The following is a 5613-nucleotide window of genomic DNA, read 5'->3' on the forward strand; positions in this document are numbered from 1 at the left end:
AAAATCACCGATGCACTGACACAATGGTGTCTTCTTGCTTGATCTGATCTGAACCACTTGGAAATATCGATATTCTCTGCAGAACGAGATGGATGATTACATTTTGATGATGAAGATTCAGGATAGAAATGAATATAGGAAAAATATTTGATGAGAATTTGGTAGATAATTGAAAGAGTATCCCATTACTAGGGATTGGGTCGCCGCTAGGATTACGATAATTGCGTTGCCATTCCTTCACAAAGAAAATAAACAATTGAAAATTATACCTCATTACCTAGGCAAGGTCGTCAAACCAAGAATGAAGAATTTTAAAGATTTTTATTCATTGAAGGGAAAACATGATTGCATTAATAATAAACTTGAGAAAGAGGGGGGAGACAAACAATTTGCCACCACTCTTTATGATCAGCAGAGACACGAGGACTGGAGAAAAGAGTGAGAATGATGAAAGAATCTCAGCTATAATTGGCAGAATGGTATGTTCTGGATCACTGCGTTGATGCAAGGTTGAACTCTGGCATAACCTCTGATAGTAGCCGAGCTTCTACGCGCTTCTGTCTCTGAGAAAATTGTCTGACGCATCACTTTGGATAGTAGTAAGTACAAGAAAATGAGCCAAGTAGCTTGAATCTCTTGCCAGCATAAGTGTATCTAGGAGGTGATAACTCTCGATCAAAATAGTCCCACACCACTTCTTCTTCCTGCAGATGATCAATCAGGAATCGGTACCGTGCAACTGGAGGGAGCTCCTTGTCGTTGTATCTGAACGAACTAGCTCTGGTCGGCACATGCTGAAGGAACCAAGACTGAAGTGCATAAGTGCATCCCTCGACTAAAATGGACTCTCCAAGCGTGAAGCGAGTCAATCCTCTGTATAGAAAAGCAAGCGCGGACATGGCTATCAAGAGACGGCTGGTCTGTCAACTTCTCCATGTTCCCAGAAGCTGTACTATTCTGACATCCACATAATTTTGTCTGTCTGGAAAGAAAGCGAGTCCCATAGTGCACAGAACTATCGCATGCTGAATTCTCTCTCGAGCTATTCTAGACAATGAGCTGACTTTTGCGAATGCCCCATACTACCGGTAGATCTCGATCCGGCTCACATATTCATTCCAATTTTCTTCAATCAGTGGCCACGACTTACGCCCTGTCATGTGAGCTACAACATCTTTAGGATCCAAACCCTTGACATCGATCAAGAACTGTTGTTCCAATGGATCTCCAGGCTGACTGGTTGGCTCTGGCAATCCCATGATCTCTGAAAATTCATCCATCAGCAGGGTTATCTTGCCCCACGGGAACCAGAACGTGCAGGTGTGTGGGTTTCACCGCTCTGCTAGTGCATGGATCAGATTGTCGTTGACTATCAACTTTCCCACTATAGATGCCAGTTTTAACCCACAGTCGCTGAAATGGTCCAGAAACATACAGGAGAAGTTTTTGAACCAAATATAGTACCACCGGGGGAAGAAGGGTCCGGTGCTGAGAGCTCGATGCTTAAGAAGACTTTGTCGCACCTCGTAGGAGATGTGACCTTCAGGAAAGACAGAATCGAACTGACTGAATGCCATTAGACTGAAAGATAGGAAGATTGGAATTAGACTTTGGAAAAATACAAGAATTTTAAAAATTGCAGGTAGGAGAAAGTGAAATGCTGAAAATTCAAAGTCTAGAGGAACGAAAGAATGAAAAATCACCTGGAGTTTTGAAGAAAAAGTGGATAATTTAGAAAAACCATCCAGGGTTTATAAAGAAATGCTTCATAAATGGGAAAATGAAGTATTTTGAAAAATTATCCAGTATTTTGGAAAAACTGAGAAAAATATGGGAAAATAAGATGGAAATGAATATCATACATTCAATCACAAACAATTATGCACATACAACATTCCCTAAGAAGCTGAATCTAAATGCATCGATTTTGAAAGAGCTTTAGGACCCTAATCCTGACTCTAGGCTCAGATCATCTGTGTCCAATCATGCTATGCCGATATACTCGAATCGAGGCTCGATGTACGTGGCATAAAAATTCATCTCCGGTTCTAAGCTTGTGTTTTCCCAACATCCTTGAGCACCTGCTGATATACATTAGACTATGGCCCTTGGTACGTGGCAGGGGGGTGTTAGCCCAAATAAGTGGCCCAATTGTGAAGCTTTGTCCCGAACTATGGTTCTGGAAGAGAGCCCAGCAACGTGAAGACCGGGCAGACATAGGTGGGGTGGTTTTTTAAAATATGAACACATGCAAGCAAACAAATGGCTCTAAGTCCTAAAGAGATAGAATTTTGAAATTTTTGAAGAAGCAAGCATTGTTTTCATACAATTCCTAGATTGAGAAGTGTTATATTTTAGACCTAAGTCTAAATGAACATGAATAATTCTCCTCAATTGGTCCTACCAAACCATGCCTAGTCTACATGCAGTCCATGTCAGCTAGGTTCAAGTCTAGGCTCCTAGGTTCACATGATATCAGAAATTAAAGTTGACATTCCATAGAACATGATTTTGATAATTGAGCTAAGTTAAAGCACATAATTGATCAGACGAAGACAGCTCCCATCTCGATCGCCAAACCTGTTATCATCGCAAAATTTTTCCTCCCTCCCTCTACGAGAGTGAGAAGAAACGATTCTGCGAGTCAAACTCGACCAAAGTTTTGAAAATTTGATTTTAAAAATTACTCGCCTCTGTTTTGAAAATTTGTGGGAAAAATCCGTGGAATGGGATCCGCCTGTCGGTATGAGGTTCAACCATTCCTGGCGCCTTTACCAGGGGTAATTGAACCAAGGATCAAATGTGCGCTTTGACTAAGTTAAATTATCTAAATTATGCTCTATTTTCCTAGAATGCACAAAGAATCAGGCATGTGCTATGGCATTTTGAAAATAATGCAACTTTGAGAAATATGATGTTTGCTTTGGAAAATGCTTGGAAAATGACTCAAAAAGTGCTTGAAATTGGAATTCCTGGGAAAATCATTGAACTTCATTAGAAATCAGAAATTTGCATTGAAAGATGAATTCTCAGGAAACTTGAACTTTGAGAAAATCGATTTTGAGATTTAGATTGCTTTTTTGAGGAAATGGATTTGAAAATTCTGAGAAAATCAAGAAGTTTATTGGAAAATGATTTTTGAAATGGAAAATGGATTCTCAGGAAAATTAAATCTTTGAGAAAATCGATTTCTGAAAACTTGGGATTTTGAAATTTGAGAATTTTAAAACATTGGAAAATCTCGATTTGAACTTGGGAAATACTTTGAAGTTTCATGGAAAAACTTAGGATTCTGAGAAAATCAGATCCTGAGAAAGACTTGGAAATTCTTGGGAAAATTGATTTTTTTTAAATGGAATTGGGAAATGATTTTAAAAATGATGCAAATTGAATGAATGAATGAATTTGAAAGAGAATTTTTTAAAGAATTGAGAAATCCTTTTGAGTTTTTGAGAAATGCAGTGTATTTTTTAAGTTAGCCTAAGAGTGTAGGCTGAATGTGGCTAATACGAAGATCAAAAATCTTGGTTTTCTTTGTATTCTGACTATGGCCATAAATATGAATCCCACCGAGTTTATAAACTCCATAAAAGCTTGTGCACATGCCATTCGTGTCAACCATAGTGGATTTAGAAAAATGTGCATGAATGATACATCAGATATTGAAATTTTGCTAAAATTAAACTATATGCAATGCAGTCCTATTCTAAGCAGAAATGTAAATTCTTATTCCAAATATTACATTGCTTTTTACATTGAATTGAATAAATAATAAAACTAAGTCTTCTTCTTGAATATTTCTGCAAAACTAGAAAACAATGTTAGCAGAGAAATATAGGTTTTTCTGAATTTATCCATAAATATTAGAAATTATCGGATATTATTCAGATATAAACCCAGAATCAAACCCCCTTTGATATAAACATGATAAATAATGAATAAATTTTGAAAATAAACTTGAAAATTTGAAATTGGGGGTCAAAATGACTAAAATGCCCCTGATGACCTTGAAATCAGGGTTTTCTGAAAGAATTTTTGTAAACTTTGAAAATCAAATGAAATAAATCAAACATAACATGATGAAATATGATGATATGCATGAAAATTTATGGAATTAGAAATTGGAATTTCGAAATTTAGGTCAAAATGACCAAAATACCCCTAATAACAAGACTATGGCCTTGAAACCAAGGTTTTTGAAATAAATTTTGTAAAAATGGAAAATTGAAATGCAAAAGAGATTGAAATTAACCCTAATATGATTATATATGCTTATTTACATGTTAAAATCCCTAAAATGGAAAAAATATCATAAAATATCAAATTTAACTTTATTTTCGCCTCATTTTCGCTTCTGAATTTAAAGATAAACTAACATATAAAGCAAATAAACTTGGAATTCAGCCAAATTTGGCATGGACACCTAGACTGACCCTAAAAACAGAATGGAGCTTGAAAATTTAAATTTTTTGTATTTTCTTAATATGGAAAATAGCTAAAAATCCAAAAAAATCAAGATTTTGCCTAAAATACTGATTCTAAATTGGATTTCGAATATCAAACTTCCATAAAAATTTCCCAACTTTTATGGTGTGATAGAAGACAGTTAGGCAAAGATTTGTTTCTTTTACATATTCTGGTTTTGACCTATGGTAGGAGTTGTACAGCTTCGGAAAGTCGGATCGGAATCCAGCGACTCTAGGATTTTGGGCAATCAGATAGGTTTCGGGAGAAAATATGGGAAAAATATCAGACAAATGGGAAAATGATTGGAATTGTGGGAACATTTCCATAACAAACAGAGGCAAATTTTATATTTTCACACCATTGGGATTAAGTTATGGTTTGGAAATGGGCACACTGTTATCAGAGACCTAAATCTCTGGAATTTCTGGATATTGGAATCTGTCAGACAGAAAAGATAACTCCAGGAAAAATAATGAAATAATCCAAAAAATCACCAAATTTTGGGAAATGATAAGAAAATGGGTTAGAAACAACTTTTGTGTTGAAAGTTTTCGCATTCGAGCTACGGGTTGAGCGGACACAGCATGTTAGGGTTTGTCTATACCCTGACAAGGAAAATCAAAGTTTTCCCAGAGGTCTGAAAAAATTGATTTTTGACAGAAGTTAAATATGCTTGTAAAGATCTCAAAATTTCTAGATAATTAGTAGATTCCACCGTGAATCTACCCTAATTTTTAGGAGAGGATCCGAATCTTTCATGAGGGTGATTTCAGAGGTTTTTGTCTGCTAAAACTGGACTTGAAATTTCGAGAAAATTCAAAATCCAATTTATGTTTTGGAATTGTTTAATAGAGTTGCAAAACTCAAATCAAATCCAATTTTTTCCAGGAGATTATAGACATATAATCATAGCTGTCCTAAAAATCTCCAAATTTTTTAACAAAAATATTTACATGAAATAACAACTGGATTTTTACATGTAAACAAAGATCTATGAATTCTAAATTAAACAATAATAAAAACTATATAAAATGCATGAAATGAATGATAAACTATCCTAAATACACTTTTTAAACATGAACTAATATGAAAAACAAAAATCAATAGGGGGTATAACTTACTTTTTTGTTGTTGGCTTATGAAGTA

The sequence above is a fragment of the Nuphar pumila genome, chromosome 11, assembly GCF_984573655.1.
Source record: "Nuphar pumila chromosome 11, dmNupPumi1.hap1.1, whole genome shotgun sequence".
Classification (NCBI taxonomy): domain Eukaryota; kingdom Viridiplantae; phylum Streptophyta; class Magnoliopsida; order Nymphaeales; family Nymphaeaceae; genus Nuphar; species Nuphar pumila.